A 20,886-nucleotide genomic window follows, 5' to 3' on the forward strand; every position below is an offset into this window, starting at 1 on the left:
CTAGATCTTGCTTAAGGAAGCAGAGACCATCCTTTACATTTCTGCTGCTGAACTCCTTTGTCTTTCTAAAGTCGATGTAGTTCCCCTTTCTGTGATTTCTAAGAACAGGGGTGCTAACTTTGTAGTATAACTCTATAATGCTCAACAGGAAACTATAGATCTCCTGAATGAAATGAATTCCTTTGGGAGTTTTACAACATTCATGTAGCACTGGACTATTGCAGAAGGTTTGAGTTCCATGTATAGAGAAAGCATTGTGGAAACAATTCAGAGTTTGAAGCCAAACACATATAGATTCGAATTCCAACTCTACAAGAGAAACGTAGATCACTGAGCTTTAGTTTACTTATAAAGTAGACTTTTTTCAGGACTAATTGCAAGAATTGGAGATGTCATAGACATCCCTCTGAACACAGTAGGTCATCAAGGATACAATAATAACTGGAAGAGGGTAGGAGTAGGAAATGGTAATATTTCATCTTTAAATTTATATTGCCCTCTTCACTATATGTACAAAATGAGGAGTTTTGAATTGTGTCTTAAATTCATAGCTCTGAGGGGATCCCTGGGTGGTTCAGCAGTTTAGTGCCTGCCTTTGGTCCAGGGCGTGATCCTGGAGTCCCGGGATCAAGTCCTACATTGGGCTCCCTGCATGGAGCCTGCTTCTCCCTCTGCTCTGCCTCTCTCTCTCTCTCTGTCTTTCTCTCTCTCTGTCTCTCATGAATAAATAAATAAAATCTTTTAAAAAAATTCATAGCTCTGATTTAATGCTTACATTTCCTCCAAGGTTTAAGTCAGATTGCCCTTTCTCTAGCTATGTCATCCCACACAGATCAATTCCAACATCATTTATTCTTCCTATAGTGGAAATTGCATGCAACCACCAGTCAGAAAGCCTGTGTAAAATAGGAATTTTGCTCTTTGCTCACTGTATGACCTTGGACAAGTCAATTCAAGTTTCTGAGCTTTAATTTCCTTTTTAAAATGGTTGTGGGGTTTTACTGAGAATTAAAACATGAAAAATGTTACAAACTTTAAAGTGCTATACGAGTTGTCATATCTAACAAGTCACCATCAAAAGTCAGTGAGATAAAATAACAATGATTTAGTATTTCTCTTACTTCTGAAGTCTGGGCTGTGATCAGCTGGGCAGTTCTTCAGCTCAAAGTGGTGTCTGAGGCTGGCTCTTTAATGCACCAGTCTGGTGCTTTAGCCAACATGGCTGGAACAGCTGGCCGCTAGCTGAGTATCTCTCTCTATTACCACTGTCTTCTCTGGCAGTACAGACAGTCCTTTTTATATGGTGGCTATGGGATTCAAAAGAGCATGTTTTAAGAGGACAAACCTCATGCCTCTGCTTTCGTCATGCTTATTAATGGTCTGTTACTCAAAGCAAGCCACAGGGCTAGCCCCACAGTCAGTGTGTGAGGTGAACACACATGGGCATGAACACTGGGAGGTATATAGTTCATTGGGAGCCACCAATGTGATGGTGTACACACCAACATAAGCAGTAATTTCAATTCACTCTTATTCCTTTTCTATACCACACATTTTGGCACTGGCTTCACATTTTTTTTTTGAACATGTGTGTATTATCTTTTTCTGAGAAGATTATAAGTTTTTTGGTGATGGTAATTCTACTGTAGGGTTATTTTCTATTTTTAAAAAGCTATGGTTATGGTATGTTAAAGTATGTTGGCTTTGGCAACTTTGCAGACTATTTCCAAATTCTGTATTATTTCTTCCAAATTAATACAGAACTATTTTACAGCCTCGAAAAATTTAAGAACCATTTAGAGATAAAAGAAAATCAATTCTATTAGTAACATTACATTCTGACAATTTAGTTAATGTCTTGCCTAATATTTTTGTTCATCATTTTTCCCAGTTAATCGGGGAATAAACTATTTTGTTTATATCCCTAACCTTTTTTGACTTTGAGTGTTATTTGGTAATTTGAGTTAAAAATGTTTTAAAGTAGTTATGCTAAGATATTATACTTGAAAAGCTAATGACATTTATTAAAACTTTTTTGCAGATTTCACTTACCTGTAATGCCCCCTGATACAAAGTGAACAAGAATATTTTAACATTGTTTACATGTAAAATTTTTAGTGTGTATATCAAGACCTAAAGGCACTCTCTGAATTATATTCAAGTTATTCCTGCCACTGTACTACCCTGTCTAGAATTTAATAGGATTACTTTTGAGCAAGGGTATGTAGCTGGCAGCATCAAGCAATCAATTTTCTACTCACATTCCCTCTTTTCCACCCAGTGAATTTTACTGCCTATGGGCAACAACACTTGTACCCTCTAGTTCACACCACTTCTTTCCTTCTCACACCCACAAACATAAGTCTGCTGACAAAAGAAAATAACTTCTCTTTGGAAAAAGAAGAGATTAGACCACAAATTGTCACTCTAGTGGGGGTCAGGACAATTAAGAAGTTTAAATATTAGGTAAATTGATTTTGTAAACAGTATCTTAATTAACATTTGGTCTGTTTTCAAATTATATCATATGTATTTGAAAACCTTAAAAGTATTACTTTGTTCTTTTGCATTAAGAGTCATTAAATTCTTCCTACGATTTTCATATATAGGGAATATTGCCCATGTGTGGTATAAATATGTGTAGTTTGAAAACACATCTGCCTTTTTTGACTTTTTTAAGTAAAAAAAGCCCTATAAAATTGTTAGTCATTTGATATGTGTTTATTCCCTTTTTTTCTCTTAATCCAAGCATTTTCTTTAAGACATGTGTTTTCCAGAAGAAAAAGGACATATGAGGAACACCTGGGTGGCTCAGTTGGACCTTAAGTTCAGGCCTTTGTCTCGGGTGGTGGGATCAAGTCCTACTCAGGCTCAGCAGGGTGTGGAGTCTGCTCAAGACTCTCGCCCTCTGCCCCTCCCCTGCTTATGCTCACATGTGGGTTCTCTTTCTCTCTCTCTTTCAAAGAAAGAAAGAGAAAGAGAAAGGAAGGAAGGAGGGGGGAGGCAAGGAGGGAGGAAGGAAGGAAGGAAAAAAGAAAGTAAAACAACACGTATGTGTTTCCGTGATCAACATACATTCAGGTGATCCATGCACTGGCTAGAGGACAGGGGACCAGATGGAAAAGTGTCAAGAAAAGAAGAGGGACATAATGTCCTGGTGACTAGAGTATAAAAGAGAAAGGAAAATGATGAAGCAGAAAGATTGTTTCTGTTTTCTTAACGATCTAGGAAAAATAGTTTAGAAGTGTATTCAAATTGCCCAGGCTTATGTTGCTAACACACAAGAAAAAGCATACAAATCAGAAAATTGTTTGTTTTTCCCCCAGAAAAGCATATGACTTAACCATTATTTGGTTTAGTATACACAATGAACCTGGGCTATTTCTGTGCTAATTTCAAGCATTATCGAATGGATACTGTGTACTGATTATACACACTCTTAAATATCTTAAAGTCTGGTATGACAGACAGAAATACAAATGAGTAAGTGCAAAAATAGTTACAGATCTCTGGATGAATGCCTGTGCCTTGTAGAGGGAAATGAGCAGCAGAAATTTATCATGAAAACATGTATAGAGAACAAAGCACTTAAATTCAAGGTAGCCACTGAACAGTGATTTAGGGATCCATTTGGTTTAAAAATGTGAAAAATAAAAGGGAAAAGTGTGAGCTAAGTGAAGAGAAAGCAAGATGATAATTTTCTCCCAGTTGAGTCAAGATTCATAATATTAGGGACAAGAACTAAAAATAGATTTTTTTTCACACATTTATCAAAGTATATTTGAAATGTTATCAGGAAGTGTTCTCTAATTTTGTGGAGGAAAAAAACAGTTGCAAAAAGCCTAATTTGGTGCATCTTTATCCATTCAACAATACTCATGTGGTTTCTTACTATTTGCCAGCCACCACAGGCATTACGGGGAATGAAATGGTAAGGGAAAAAAACCAGAGTCCTTGCCCTCCTAGAACTTAAAGTGAGCATGAACCAAATGTTCACCTCAGGTCTTTTGTAGTCCCTTTATGAAATCAAATGGCACAGCCCATAAAAGCTCCTGTGCTTTATAAACTGTGCAAGCAGTTTTGTCAGCTTTCTGGAGAAGTCCTAATATCATTAGGAAGCAAATTTGCATTTAATATCTACTTAACTCAGGTCATATTGTTTTCTGTTTTGACTTTAAGAAGAAAATGTGATTGGTAATAACAATAAAATGGGCACAGTTATTTAGAAGGGAGTGTTTATACCAAGAAAATTACAGAGGCAGATTAAGATTTGCAAAGAGATGGCATTTTTCCAGTAATTGCTCTCTGGATGTCTGTGAAGCAGGTTTGATTCAGGGCTGGCTGCTGTTTGAGAGCTTCTTTCCCTGCAAAGAGAAGGTCTGCTGCTACACCTAATGATGTTTTATCTGTTCTTCTGTGGTTTCATCTTAACTGCCATAGCAACACCAGCAGTACTATCCCACACTGCCATCAACATTCAGGAGAAGGCCTGGCTTGCTTTCACAAGACTGCTCGTACATATGCTATAGAGCATTCCCAATTCATCAGATGTGTATGTTTTTTAAATGTTTTCCTGGGGAAGAAAAGTGAATATTTTGAGAGACAGTCATGATATTTTTTTAGCCTACTGCACAAATTTCAATTGCCTTATCCAAGGAGCATTTCCAGGTTTTATGGGACCTGAAGCTCATACAATTGGAGAAGGAAATACTACTTTAAAAGAGAATACAAAATTGCATACAAAAATGAATATTTACTTAGAATAAAAGAAAACCACATCACATTACAAATTTAAGAGAGCTGATAAACACCATTGGTATGATAAAATCCAGAAAAATAACCTTGCATTGTTTTAATTAACTGTCAGACACAGCTATAATAGTTTTTCCCTATAATTTCCTGTGTATATATTCATTGATTTCTTCTTTATGAAGGACTTTGTAAGATCATTTTCTGTAGAGAGATTAGAAAGATAACTGAATCTTTCTATGAGCACGGTGAACAAAATCATTTTTTTAATTAGTGACTTTCTAAAATAGCTTCTTTCAACTTCAGGTTCATTATTGATTATGACATATAAATTCTTAGAATGGTGACAATATTGGAGAAATCCTCTACCAAGTTTATTTCATATATGAACTGTCAGATTTGGAAGAACACTTCACAGACTAGCTTTGGCTCTGAGCATTTCATACTGGGTTTCTCCTTGACTACTCACATTGTCACAGTGTCGAGCACCAGAGGACACAATCTTTTCACAGTACAGCATCCAACCCTGCACCTTTTTGTCAGAAAGCTTAATATGTCAGCCCAATAGGTGGTTGGAGTATTTCAGGCCTGACAGGTATAACTTCAACATCTATAAAAATGACTGCAAATCACCTAAAATCATATCACTAAGTTTACTTAAAATATAGCCAAGTCAACTTCCTCTTAGCTTAATTCAAGACATACCTATGGGTGCTCCATTGTTCCCTGACCAGAGAAGTCATTCTAGAAAAAGACAGTGGTCTAAACTGATTGATAAAATATATAAATTTTGCTAAACAAGTGAGGGATCCTGACACTTGAGCTCTGTTAGCTTCACAGTAATTCTGCTTCTGCTCATGATGAATTTACTCAACCTTTGCACACAAGTCTCCCTTAGACTCAGTCTGGTCCAAAAGAGAGTCAACATCTTATCATGTAAGATTCACTAAACAGTCCTCTCAGACATCCTAGTGCCATCCTAACTTTATTTCCCTTAGCTTTATTACCTCTTTATCAGACCAAAGACTGATTGATCATGAAGTAAATGAGACTGAGCATCTGAAAAAATGTGCACGTATCATTTGGACCCTCTCTAAAACTCTGATCTTTGTTCTTTCATCAAGGCTTTCAAAAAATTATTTTGGAGAATTGGCCAAGCTAACAACTCTGAGACTTCAGCTACATTTCTTCTTCTTTTATTTTATTTTTGTAGAAGACACACAACAGAACTGAGATGTACAGTGAATATGAAAGAGAATGAGTGCCAGTGACTTCAGTGAATATTGATCAAAACATTCCTTCTCTGGTGTGTGTGATGGTGAGACTTTTCAGGGAAGTGCTGCCAACATTTACTCAGCACAGTTTCTGAAATGTTAAGTGAAAAATAATATAGCCTTATCACCAAGATGATTAAACATGCAGAACGTAGGGGGAAGCTTTCATTGAACCACCAAGTTGACTATTCTGTTCTCCTTCCCAGTTTCGCATCAAACCATATGATATACTTAGATGATGAGCTAATAGTGTCCACTGACAGCACAATGTTGATTCCTTCTGAGCATTTTGAGAAAGGGCCCCTATTTTTTTCCCAGCTGTCCTGAAGCCACATATCTTTAACTGAAGAATGGAGTAAAACTTACAAGATAGATGTGGGACAGTTTACTATTTTTGTTAGACTAGTCACAAATGCTTTAGGTAGTTTTTACTTTCATGTGTAATAATGCCATATTTTAAATGCGCCATCACTACTCTCCTTGGCACATTTTAAACACCTTCTGATATCATTGAATGGTTGATTATGAAAAAGCCAGCAGTGGGGAAAGTGGAAAGTGAGTTACATGTTTAATAACCACAATTCAATGTATATCAAGTGCCTCTGTGTTCTAGTCAAGTGTTAATCCCTTATATCCATAAAGATGTCATAATAAATCTGGGTGTATAAAATATTTTAAATTGGTATTCTGATGAAAGGTCAGCATTACAGAATAATAGAAGCAATCCTATTCATTCTGTTTTCGTTGTACAGTTTGTTTACATTGGAAAGGACCAAATGTCCAACCTACTCATGAATAGATGAAAAAACTGACTTCAAAAAAGTGAAATGAGGGCCACCTGGGTAGCTCAGTGGTTGAGTGTCTGCCCTCGGCTCAGGTCGTGATCTCGGGGTCCTGGGATTGAGTCCTTCATCAGGGTCCCTAGAGGGAGCCTGCTTCTCTCTCTGCCTATGTCTGTGCCTCTTTCTCTGGGTCTCTCATGAATAAATAAATAAAATCTTTTTTTTAAAAAAAGTAAAATGACTTGTCCTAAGCCTACAACCTGCTAGTGACAGTCAGGACTAAATTCTATATCTACTTATATGTCCGAGACTCTTTTCCCTGAAGTTTCTTTCTCTATCAATTCTGCATTGATGACTAATTTTTATGTGATATGAAAACTCAGTTTATGGATTAAACTGAGCAGCACATATGATTTCCTCAGGAATTCCTGCTTGCGGTTGGCTCCGTATTTTCTGTTGCTCATAGTTGATGAATATAGAAGTATCAGCTCTTAAAAACTCTAAGATTTGATGGTTGAAATCTTCCATAAAACCGTATATAACTTCTCTGCGTGTTCCTGTGCTATATGCATTGCCTTCCCCTTGCTGCTTTTAACAAGTCATCTCTATCAGTGGCTCTAAACAACACATATTTGTTACCTTCTAATTCTGTAGATCAAAAGTTTGACAGGGGTCTCACAGACTAAAATTAAAATGCCAGAAGGGAGTAATCTTTCTGGAGATGCTACGGAAGGGTCCATTCCCTGGTCTTTCCTGGATTCTAGAAGCCACCTACATTTCTTAGCTAATTGCCTCTTTCATCAGCATAACATCTTCCAATCTGTCTGTCCCTAACCCTCCTAACTCCCTCAAAAAAAAAACTCGTGATTGCAATAGGCTTGCCTGGATAATTCCAGATAATCGCCTCATCTCAGAATCCTAGTTTAATCTCATCTATAGAGTCCCTTTGTCATGCAAAGCAACATGTTCCCACGTCCCAGGGAATTATTATCCTGTTTCTTTTTCTGGGGGATAGGGACTTTATTCTGCTTACCACACTGCCTGCTTAACTAGAAGTTACTGTTTTTAAGTTGTTCCTCATTAGATTTTGCTTTAGTTCTATGTTTCTTTGGGCTTATCAGGAGTAGAATGATTAAGTAGCTGTCTTTTCAGAAGCTTGCCCCAAATATAATTTCTAACCACCCACAAAACATATTTACTAATCTTACTAAAAGTGGAATATCATATTCCATTCTTATAGTAGAGACCTCACTTCCTATATATTTATTTTGGGGGGTTTTTGTTTGTTTATGTTTGTTTGTTTAAAGATTTTACTTATTTGAGAGAGAGAGCAAGTAAGAGAGAGTGAGCATGAGCAGAGAGGGAGGGGCAGAGAAAGAGGGAAAAGGAGACCCCTGCTGAGTAGGGAGCCTGCCATCACCATCATGGGGTTCATCCAGGACCCTGGGGTCATGACCTGAGCAAAGGCAGATGCTTAACCAATTGAGCCACCCAGGCGCCCCTATATACTTATTTTTTGTAAGAAAAATATTAAATAAAATCATGAGGTAATACTTAGCTTGTGAGAATAAAGAATTCCCTGGGTTCTTTAAAAGATAAAAGAACCAACTCCCCACCAAATTAGAAAAGTATTTATAGGCTATTGTATTAATTACTTAGGACTGCCATAACAGATTACTACAAAAGTGTTACCTCAGAACAACAGGAATTTATTCTCTCATCGTTCTGGAACCCAGAAGTTTGAAATCAAGTTGTTGGCAGAGCCACACTCTTTCTGGAGTCTCTCAGGAAGAATCTTCCCTTGCCTCCTCCAGTCTGTGCTGGCTACAGGCCCTTGGCTTGTGGCATCACTCCAGTCTCTAACATCATCTTCCTATCACCTTTTTATGTCTTGGTGTATCCTTTTTTGTCTCTTATTGGGACTCTGTGATTGGATTTAGAACCCATCCTGATCCTTATCTCCATCCTTCCTTAATTACATCTGCAGAGACCCCATTTCCAAATAAGAGCATATTCTAGGGTTTGAGGTAGACATGAATTTTGGGAAAATACTGTTTAACCCACTGCAGATATAAATATATATTATAGATTTATTCTTTATAAGTAACTGGCATGTGGGTTTTTTTTTTTTCCCACTTGTCTTCACTTTAAAAAGTGAATAACAAATAATTAGTATTCTTCCTCAATACTGTGGGACTTTTTCCTGTTATTTATCAACATTGGCCTTTTTCTTAGGAATTTTCTCAATGCTAAATAATAATAATAAGAAAGATAATAAGAATTTTCACTGGATGTTTTTTACTACATGCCTTGCGTAGTCCTTGATACTTTACATTCAACCCCATAAAAACCATGTGGTTTTATTATTCCTATCTTACACATGAAAAAACTGAGATTCAAAGAACTTCAATAATTTGGCCAACATTACACATGTAGGAAGTGGCAGTGGTCAGAATCAAACATTAATAACAGAATACCACCCTCTCTTCCAGGGAGTCCTCATCACAAGGTCCATTCTGTTTTGATCTTTTTCCCAAACACATCCATTTTCCTTCATTTCCCACTTTTGAATTCACCTCCAGGCTTATACACTAGCAATTGACAATTAATGCATAGCCTTCAAGCTTTATGCAAGCAAACTAAACTAAAGTTTAAACTAAACTAAACTAAACTAAACTAACAGCAACAACTAAAGTTTCAAAAGTGTGAGGAGTAGTGATAAAAAGAGAAAACAAACCAACCAACAAACAACACATCTATAAACCGTGTGATTGGATTTGGGAACCACAGGAAGCAGATGGAAAATGCTGAAACATTTCTTGAGACATTGAAAAAAGCATTGTCTATTAAATTAGAAAGGATTTTAGGATTCTGGTCTTAGATCACAAATGAAACAAAACCAGTTTCAGGAAAACACAACTGTTTGTGGGTAAAAAATTATCCAAAAATTCCTTGACTCACTAAATGACCTCACCATGGAAAAAACATATTTTTGAAAAATATTTTAAATAGAAGGTATTCAGGGCACCTGGGAAGCTCAGTTGGTTAAGTGTCCAATTTTAGCTCAGATCAGGATCTCAGAGTCCTAGGATTGAGGCCCCTTCCACCCTTCCCCTCACCTCCTGGTTCTGTAGGAGGTCTGTTTGCCCCTCTCCCTCTTCCTCTTCCCCTCCTCTCCCAAATACATAAATAAAATAATAAAATAAAATAAAATAAAATAAAATAAAATAAAATAAAATAAAATAAGAAGTGCTTGACCTTTAAAGGCTCTTGACCTTGTAAGATAACTTTGCAAGTAAACAAACGAAAGTAGACAATAATATTGTTACCATGTTTGTTGCTAGACAAAACTGGGAAAAAAATAAACCTCTTGAATATTGGTCCTTAAATAGGAAAGTATTTGGGGTATCGATAGAATCAGCAAATTGACAGTTCTACCTTTTTGGTAAGCATTTAATTTAAGGACAGCTTTTAAAATTTTTCTTCTCATTGTTTTATATTTCCCCCACTGATTCAGAATTTTACTCATTTATACAAGGAAAACTTCCTTTCTTTTATTAATTGACCTATTATTTTCTAGTTCTAAGTTTTTCCTCATGTTGTAAGAGAATGCAATAAAACTAGAAATAAGGGAATATGTGTAGAATATCCATCATTAGTTGATGAATAAATAAAAGGTTCTCTTGCTTAAATTGTTCATCTAGTACTCAATCCTGAATCCTCAACTCACTTTTCACACTATCGCCTCAGTGATTTTATATCAACTCATGAGTTAACCAATGTCTGTTCAATCGATGATTGAACAACCCCCAACTCCAGCAGAGATCTTACTCCTGAGTGTCCGACTTATGTCAAACCACCTATTGTACTTGACCATTTGGACCACCTGAGTGTCCCTAGTCATCTTAATTTCCATGTTTCCAAAACTAAACATATCGCTCTCCACCCCAAACCTGGCCCTCTTGTAGATAGTACCACCAACCTCCCATTCAACCAATTCAGATATGTGGGGGTTATCTTGGATGTTTCCTTCATATTTAGGACCTAAATGGTCACTAAGTCTGGAAAAATCTGTCTTCTAAATATTTCTCATTTCATTCTGCTAATCTCCATTTTCTGTGATCATCTACATTATAGTAGCTCCATACCTGAATTCCAGTTTCCATTCAGATCATCATCCCCCTGTCAATAAGTGGTTTCATAAAACTGATATCTTTCAATAGTTTGTCCTAACTTTTGACATTGGATTAAAAATAATGGTTGACTGCCACTTTTGTGTTTATTATATTTTAAATATTATTCTAAACACATGACATTCATATGTTTGCACCAGCTCTCATCTGATATTAATCTTGTAAGACAGATATTATTCTAATTTTACAAATGGAAAAGCTGATGTTCAAAAAGCTCAAATGACTTGCCCAAGACTAGGAAATCCAGTGAGTGCTGAGCCAGTGTTCAGACCTAGGAAGGCTTGGCTATTTTTCATTTGAGCCAAGACTTCTCCTGAATCTGTTGCTAAATTAATATTCATGAAACCAGCGCATGAGGTTCTTTGATGATCTGTGACACCAACTGCTGAACAACACCAAGGTATTTGGTATTTCCCTTTCTTTCTTCTCTTCTTTAACTTCATACATATGTACCTTTTTTGTAAATTATAGAGAATACAATCAGGTTTTTAAACTTTTCAAATAAGAAGAAGTAATTAAATTATCTTTCTTCTACACAGTCCCATCTCCACCCAAGAGAGCTAATCACTTTTCACACTTTGCCTTGACTATGAATTCATTTGATCTTTTTGTTTTTAAAGATTGTATTTATTTATTCATTATTCATAGAGACAGAGAGAGAGACAGAGACACAGGCAGAGGAGGAAGCAGGCTCCATGCAGAGAGCCTGACGCAGGACTCGATCCAGGGTCTCCAGGATCATGCCCTGGACTGCAGGTGGTGCTAAACCGCTGCGCCACGGGGGCTGGCCCCTCATTTGATCTTAAGATCTGTATCTCCTCTGCTCTGGGACAGTTCCATTATTTCTTTTTATTGACTGCTCTCTCCTTCTGGAACCCCTGTAGAGCAATCTCTGTCCCATAGACTGCTTTGGAGATCTGGTAAAGCTTATGGAACTACACTTAAAATTGTGTGAAATTACATACATAGGATTACCAAGGAAGCAGATTATACTAAAATTCAGTTATCAAAATAGTAAAAAGTATGATATATTATTCTTTATGAATGCATCCATAAAATTATTTAGCAACAGATTTAATAGATACCTAAATTCTGAAGTAGTGATGAACAAAAATTATATTTTGAGATACCTGCAGCAATATATACTGCCATGTGAAAAATATCTGTAATTTCTGTTGGTAGTAAAGTCATATGTTCTGCCAATACTGCTGTGATTTTTTTCTCTACATTTCTAATTGAAGAAAATATTAAATTTCAGTTAGACTTTATTGGAAAAATGTAATTTCTTTTCCTATCCAAGGACTCCTTGAAATCTATCCACAGCCTTATGTTAGTATTACCAGGATTTTAGAATTTTTACTGTGGTCAACGTTTCTTACATTTTCTCTCATACTTTCCAGCTTTTTGTCTTTTTATACTGTATTCTAGGATTAGTTGTCTATTTAGATATTTCATTGCATTGGCAAAGGGAATTTATCATATTACATTATAATCTTTTTTTTTTCCTATTTTTTATTCCCTTCTAAAATTTCATGTCTAAAGTAATGAGGAAATTATAGGTGAATGCATTTAATCACCCAAAGTGAGGTTTCCAAAAAAGAAAGAAACTGCAGTGAGGTGAATATAGATTCCTCAACTGGAATGTATTAAAAGGACATTTTGCTATCAATAAAAGTGGTTATTGGATGATCATTCTTTATAAAAGACTAAATAAAGCCAGAGAGGATCTTAAAATCCAGAAATGATAATCCTACTTTAGCCTTTGCTATTATTTTATACTTAGTCTGTAAAATAATTCAGTAGTTGTTCAATTTGGAAATGAAAATATCTCTATGAAACTACCTTCATGAAAACTACAAACAGAAAAACAAAAAATGACCAAGGACTCTGTAATAGAGTTTTACTGATATATGTTAAATGATAGCAGGTGATTTCTCCACATAGAAATTACTGCCTCACGTAAGAGGAAAGAAAATAGGGTAAGGAGAGGAAGAAGGAGGTTGGGAAGAGAGAAATGCTGTTTTTACAAAGGAAGACTAAAAATCATTTACAAAACAAATGAGCAAATTACAATCTCTTTTGCCTTTCTAATGGCAAGTTCTTTATACGTGTTCATTATGTTTTACATGTTTGCCTCACCTTTAATTCTCACTGGTGTCACATAGAACTACAAAAGATAAGGGCACAGAGATCTGGTTAAGCTGTCAGCCAGTGCTGACAGAAAGCCTAGTAGATCACCTGTGTTCCTCTCTAAATGGCAGGTGACTTTTCTTCATATCATTCTGCTTTACCATAGCTATTCAAGATCGAAGGCAACCAGAAAATACATCAAACTTCAAAGCAATTACCTTTTCTTTTTCTGTTGCCATCAGCTAATACTTGCATTCTGATGCATAAGAGCCATCCTTCAATATCAATGATCTACACAGTTCCGTATCAGTTAGCTAGATCCGTCTTATAACATCCTGTTGTGGGTATCTTGAGATTTAATTAAATATTTAATTTTTCATGAATGTATATAATTATTTCTGCCTTATTTTCACTCATAATATTTCATAACTGGAACAAGTTCAGGTGTCTATGACTTAGGAACAAAGCCCAGCATGATATTTACTTGCAGCATAAATTTGAGGAAAATATTGATTAGCTTTAACCTTCACTCAGTTCCAGTATTTGTTAAATGAGGATCCCAGGATCCTTGTGCCTGGGATACAGTAAGAACCTAACAAAAATGTCTGTATTATTATTATTCCTCTACTTCAACATTCTCTTGAGAACTCTTACAGTTACTTACCCTGGAGTTCTTTTTACTTAGAAGCCTTTCACTACCCTGGAAGTTTGCACAGCTAACTTTCTCAATTCTTTCTGGTAATTAATATCACCATAAAATGTTCTCCTAATATTCTAAGATTCCCTTGTTATATCACTTATATTTTCATGTTAAGACCATATAAAATGCAGATAAATTCTACAGATCCTCATCTGCTATTCAGAGTGATGTTACTAACAAATACTTCTACCTACTACTTTATTGATCACCTATTATGTGGCAGACATTGTGCTACCTATTTGTTTTCCTTGGCTTATCTCCGGTGAATAGACTAAAGTCCCAGGTAGTTAAATAAACAATTCATGTTCATTCAACATTTGTGTGGCAGAACATAGTTAGAAATGAGATGTATCTCGAAAACCTACACCTTTCCCTCTAATTACTATTTGCTTTGTGTTCATTATCTAGGTCAGTATTGAGCCATTCCAAGGTAAATGGGCCCTGTTAAATAAAATTTCTAAAAATATTATAATAGAATATACTTAATGTATAATAAATTATCCTTAGGATACTGCTACTAACACTCCTCTTACCACAATATGGATTTCCTAAAAGATAAAGGATACTTAAGAAGGCCCAAGTTAGCATTTTAAGACATTTTTCCAGATGCAAGTAAAAATTGCACTTAAATGTTTTGTTTTGTTTTTATAGTGTTAAGTGATAAAATTTTGTTTAGTTTGACGTATGAGTTTCACCAGGTATTATTGATAAAAAAAAGTGATTTGTCTCATTATTGGATATTAGTCTCAGATCAGATTTAATATATCACATGGACATTTATGAAGCTTTTCTACATACAACATAATTAGTTGAATATTGATCTGGTTTATAGCTTGTATATTTAGTTAAAAAAATATTTGTCTCAGTATTTAATGCACTTGGTTTGATATTTGGCATTTTGGTTCACTGTTTAAGTATATTATTTGATAAATAAATTGCTCATGGCCATGCAGAAAATTATAAAAGAGGATTATCAGTGGACAGTGGACAATTTTGTATTATTATACAGAAATATTCACATTTTTACAGCAGTAATCTAAAGTGAAAATATGTTTAAAGAGGTATGTTAGTTTTGTTTAGGTAAACATGGGTTTTCTCAGCTTCATTTAATTAAACAGCAACAAAGAATAGGCATACAAAGCCTCCCAAAGTCAACTATGTTTTTTAACGAATGAAATAAAATTCACTTTATTGAACCTTATGTAATAGGAACTAATTCATGTATTTTTGATCAACTGTCACTTAAAGTAAACGTATTAGTATTTGTAGTTTCTGGTTGTTTCTATCTTGAAAGTCTACAGCTCTAAAACACCATGATGAATATTTTCTGATCTTGTTGATAGGGAAACAGGATGCAAGGAACTCACTAGCTTCTCCAAGGAAGCATTAGGAGTCAATATATTTTAAGTTTAAATATAAGATCATTTTGCCTGACTCACTCATAGAATGAATTTTAATTCTCACTTGCTCACTTGTGATTTCTCTTTTCTAGGAAGGAACTTCCTATAATTTCCTCACAGGCATCTTCATTGTTCATCACCCTTATGAAAGCAGTCACTCCAGCAAATCTCTCTATCATATAACGTAGCAATCCCAAGACATTCTTCCTTGTTTATCCTCCTCTGGCTCCCAAATTTGCTAGCTTGTAGTTTCCTCTGGTTCTTCCATTTTGAATCCAAATATGTCTTTCTGCTTCACTGAAAGTCCTTGCATAGGTACTTACTTTTTACAACCATATTTTAGTTCTTGTTATATTATGTGCTTTGAAACTAAATTTCCATCCCCTGCATTTCAATAGTTTTTGCTACTTCCCCTTCAAAGAGAGACATCTCTGGCTCAAAATATACACTGTGGCATGGGAAGCCTTCCCGTAGTTAGCCCAGACGAATGGACTGACACCTCTTCCTTCTTAATACCGATAGGAAAGATTAAAAAGCATGGTTAACTGTGAAGGGGCAATGGGTTATTACATGCCACATACATTCTCTTGTATGCCCCGCTTGACAACTCTCTGAGCTAGGGATTAACATCAACTCTGTGGAAACTCATCAAAGTTTTTAGAGTCCAATGAAAGAGTTATCAGGTTTCACATTTCCTGCCCAGGTGGTCTGACTCTAGACTCCATTTTCTTAAATACCAAACAATATAACTTATTGTTATAGCTTCCATTCCACATAAATTATTCTATAACTTTATGAAATTATTTAATCCCTACCAGCTGTGATCTCATTCTATAATTCTCTCTCCCTCACACACCTGTTCTTGTTCATCCTTCCTTCCTAACTCAACCTTTTTCATGTTTATTTTGCTCTGCTAAGCACAGAGAAATAGTTTTTCTTAAACTAGTCTCTGAGAGGTTTATAATTGGTTTCTTATTGAGAAAACAATAAATAAGAGCTTTTCTCTCTTTTTAAGTTGCTGCTTTGTTGCTTCTTTTCAACCAAATTTCTACTGATTACTCTTGCTTATTCTCAAAGATCTAAACTAATCCTAAGCATTTTTTCATGTATGGGCATAATTATAATTACTGTTTATAGTTGCATTTTAATATAGGCTTTAAACATTTTTGCTGTTTCTACTAAAATGCATTCTCCTTGAAGGCAGGATAGCATTATGGACCTCTAGGCACAAACTAGATCTATCTTCTGACTTCATTGTCTTCTGTAATAGTTCTCTGGTTTTTTCATTATGTCTTATTCAGACAAAATAATGCAGATTTGTATGTTTGCATGCACATGTGTGTGTTAAGAGAAGACATGCAGCAAAAACTAAGTAAAATGTAGCTTCACTATGAGTATATATTTTATTTGTCTTTATTTATAACTCCCTCAAAGCATAGAACAAGACTCACCCTAATCTGTCACTAAATAACTCTAACCCTTTCTGATAGTTTTCATTTCTCAATGACTACATATATAATTTTGACTATAAAAATCATATACTGGTTGCTACAAAACATTGCTACAAAATTTTATTTCCAGCCTACTCCAAGATTTTCATGATATTTTTTTTCACTTCTGATTTAATACCCTATAGAGTATCGTTATACAGTCCATGTTCAGAAAATGTCTGAACATTTGGATTGAATTGAATCTGAATCACCTGCATTTTGTTTAATGGTTCAGCATCTATTCCACAAGAGAACTCAATAGAAGCAGATATGAAAAAGAGAAAATTTTAAAGCTCTGTCACTAATGGGCACTTGTACACATAAGGAGAGTTAAAAGTGTTTCACCTAAAATCTACAGTTAGACCAGTCACTTCAGGTGTACTTCAGGTAAATAGATTACAAGTAAATTGCAGGCATTTCTTTAAGTGAAAAAAGCTTTTAGATGATTACATAAGTCTCATGAAACTAATTTTATCATCATTGAAACTCCATGTAATTTTCTCCTAAGTAAATTTCACTTCCAAATGCATCACTTAAGATTGTGATAAAATAATCCTAAAACTATATCTTCCATTTGCTTCCATCGATCTGCTGGGAAACAATGTGATTATAGACATACAAAGGAAGTTATACTCCAATTCCAGTATTGGCTGAATATCTTGTATCAGACTTACCCTCTCACAAAAACAGGCAGAAACTGTTGAGGATATGACCTTTAAAAGAAGGTGACAGAACAAGAAGAGATTCACATTTATATGACTTTCTCCCTGAGCACACTTCCAAGGCAGCTAAAACTCAAGAAGAAAGTTTCAGTTTTAAGGCTTGCAGTGTCATACGATGGAGTTCAAGGCGGCCAAGACATCTGAAAATTAAGAGGAATTCTAGAAAGAATAAAACCACAGAAGGAAAAACCACAAAGTCTAAGTAAAAACAAACGGCCCTCAAATTTTGGTTGACCCTGAACTGTGTATGCACAGGGGAGAAACAAGGAGAGTAGAAAGCAATAGCTAAAAGGCCAAAAAAGTTCATCATAAAGTTGCTGCCATACACCACAGAGTAGACAAAGCTAAGAGTTTACACTCTGCCAAATTAGAAGGGCTGGGTAAATGCTTCTGGTGTTCCATTGAAATCCCAGCGAAATCTTGCAGGATTAAAATTATGTCTCAGGATAAAATACAATTTTCTTAAACAAAGAACAAGGTTGTTATGTTGGATTTTATGTTGATAAAGTCAAAATAAAAATATTTCTACTTATCAAAGACAATAGTAAGAGAAAAAGAGTAAGCCATACAGATATATCTGACCTGTATCTCAATATATGAAAAATTCCCAAAATCAATAGTAAGAAGACAACACAATAAACATTAGCAAAAAACTCAGTCACTTCACAAAAGAAGATATACACATTTCCAATAAACACATGGAAATATGCTTAATTAACATTGTTAGTCTTCAGGAAAATGTAAGTGAAAACCACAGTGATTTACATTTCACATCCACTGGGATAGCTACAATTAAAAAGACTACCACCACTGAATACTGGCAAGGATGCAGAGCAAATAGAACTTGGAGATACTGGGGTGTAAATTGTGTAGAGACCACTTTGAAAATCTATTTGGCAGGTTCTTACTAAACTAAACATATACCCAACCCATCACCCAGCAGTTCCAATCCTAGGTGTTTACTCAGGAGACATGAAAACCATCATCTACAACAGACAAACAATCATATTTACATCAGCTTTATTTGTAATAGCTCCAAGCAAGAAGCCATCCAAATACCCAACAACAGGGGAATAGGAAAACAAATTATTGTCTATTCAGGCCACAATATTACAAGAAATAATCAAAGAAATAACTATTGATCACAAACCAATGTGGAAATATCTCAAAAGCATTGTATTGTTCAAAAGAAGTCAGAGACAGAAGAGTACAATTATTTGGTTTCATTTGTATGAATTTCAAGAACTGACAAAACTAATCTATTATGATGATAGAAATCCAAACAGTGATGAAGTTTAACTAGAAGAGGCCAAAGAAGGGGTGCCTGGGAGACTCAGTTGATTAAGCAGCTGGCTCTTGATTTCAGCTCAAGTCGTGATCTCAGGGTCCTGGGATGGAGCCCCATGTCAGGCTCCTCACTCAGCAAGGAGTCTGCTTGAGGATTCTTTCTTTCTCTCTCTCCCTCTCTCCCTGGCAATTCCCCCGTTTCTGTGTGCTTTCTCTCTCAAATAAATAAATAAATCTTTTTAAAAGTTTTATTTAAAGAGGGCAAGGAAAATTTCTAGGGTAATGGAAATGTTCTGTATCTTAATTGGGGTGGTAGATTCATAAGTGTATTTTTAATCAAAACTTACTGAATTAGCCATTTAAGATTCATGCTTTTCATGATATATATTTTTTATGTCAGTAAAAATGTTACAGGGGGCTGTACCATGGTATTTAGATTGGAGTTGGATTAATATAGCATGATAATGGTTTGGATTGGATTAAATGATTTTGGTTAAATATGGCATAGCCAGATTATAAGAATTACAAACACAGTATATACCTACTCTAGGAGGTTCCTGACTTGGCCCTCCCCCACTCATCTGAGTGGGGGGCCCTCCCCCTCCATCATCATACTACCATACCACAGAAATATGGGTTTCCTGGAACATGCCCCCCCCCCCTTTTTTAAGATTTTATTTATTCATTCATGAGGGACACACACAGAGAGAGGCAGAGACATAGGCAGAGGGAGAAGCAGACTCCATGCAGGGAGCCGGATGTGGGACTCCATCCCGGGTCTCCAGGATCACGCCCTGGGCCGAAGGCGGCACTAAACCGCTGGGCCACCCGGGCTGCCCACATGCCCCCTTTTGATGCTTTATTCCTCGTTCCTATTCTTTAGGTCTATTTCTTTTCCTCATTTTTCACCCTTTTCATAAATCCAGGAACTGCTCCAAAAACTGAGGGCCATTTTTAGCTAAGGCATCCCTGTAACACCAATCCCAAGTGCTGAATTGTTTTTACATGCTGGTAGTTTCTAAAAGTTCATCTACAAGTAAGGACAGTAATTGAATCTGTACAAGATTAAACCAACCAAAATATGAACTTTGGCTGTATTTTTGAGGCTTCAGTGAAACTTCAAAAGTATTTCTTATAAAATACTTACTGGGATTCTGTGTCATTTCTGACCAGAATTTGTGCTCTTCCTTTGTTTACCTGTCTGTAAACTTTTATGATGATAATTTTTCATCAAGCCACTTTATAGAATTTTATCCAAATTGATGCAAAAACTAACTCTCCAACTTCTCTGGAAAAAAAAAGTCTATTCTTTTTTAAGTAACCGAATTCTTATGAATAGGTCTGTTATATTACAGGTTTTTTTTTTCTCACTGCTGGCCCAAGAAGTTGGTGTGATACTGAATTGTGACAACTGATCACCATATAAATTCATTTTTAATGCTCTTCTGTAATGTGTAATAGAGTGTGAACTACCATCATCTTGAAATGTCATCATGTTTCCACAACATGACAAAGTAATAATGTGAAAATGCTGAATTTAGTAATTTAAAATCTGCCATGAGCAGTGAGTGATATCACCAACACTAAGTCTTAATCTAAGAGTTAGTTTACTCATTTTCCACTTCATTTTATAAGAAAATCTTCCCATTTTGTTTTTCAGGGAGGATTGTGACATTACACAAACCTTTTTAGTATTAAGCAATAGTCAAATGCTGAATTTTTCCCTTAACTTTTACATAAGTGTTCCTTCTTGAAGCAACTGATTCAATTAAATATTATCTGTATGGTGAGTCTAGAAAAAGATTCTCTGCCCTCAAGGTACTTTTGATATAATTGGGAATCATAATACATACATATGAGAGTTAAGTAGAAATCTAAGGCCATCATAGTTATATGCCAAAAATGGCTGTTTCTAGTGATTCTAGAAGGATACAAAGTCATACTCCTTCATAGAACCAAATACCTTTCAATTAGTGTTGTCATTATTGTAGCCACTAGCCATATGACTAGCCATATGGTTATTTACATGTAAGTGGATTAAAATTAAATAAAATGTAAAATATTTCAAACCATTCTATTGAACAGTCATACCTATACTTGATGAGTCTGGACTTACACACTTCACAGAAGATGGTGCAATGTAATGATGTTACCTTACT

General features: G+C 35.5%; 1 protein-coding gene across 3 annotated transcripts in view; it reads left to right on the top strand.

Moving 5' to 3' along the window:
* The window catches only part of GRID2 (glutamate ionotropic receptor delta type subunit 2), a 1,464,312-nt gene that overhangs the window by 1,276,847 nt on the left and 166,579 nt on the right, over positions 1 to 20,886 (top strand). The gene's annotated exons all lie outside the window — the stretch shown is intronic.

The sequence above is a fragment of the Canis aureus genome, chromosome 33 (genome assembly GCF_053574225.1).
Source record: "Canis aureus isolate CA01 chromosome 33, VMU_Caureus_v.1.0, whole genome shotgun sequence".
Lineage (NCBI taxonomy): Eukaryota > Metazoa > Chordata > Mammalia > Carnivora > Canidae > Canis > Canis aureus.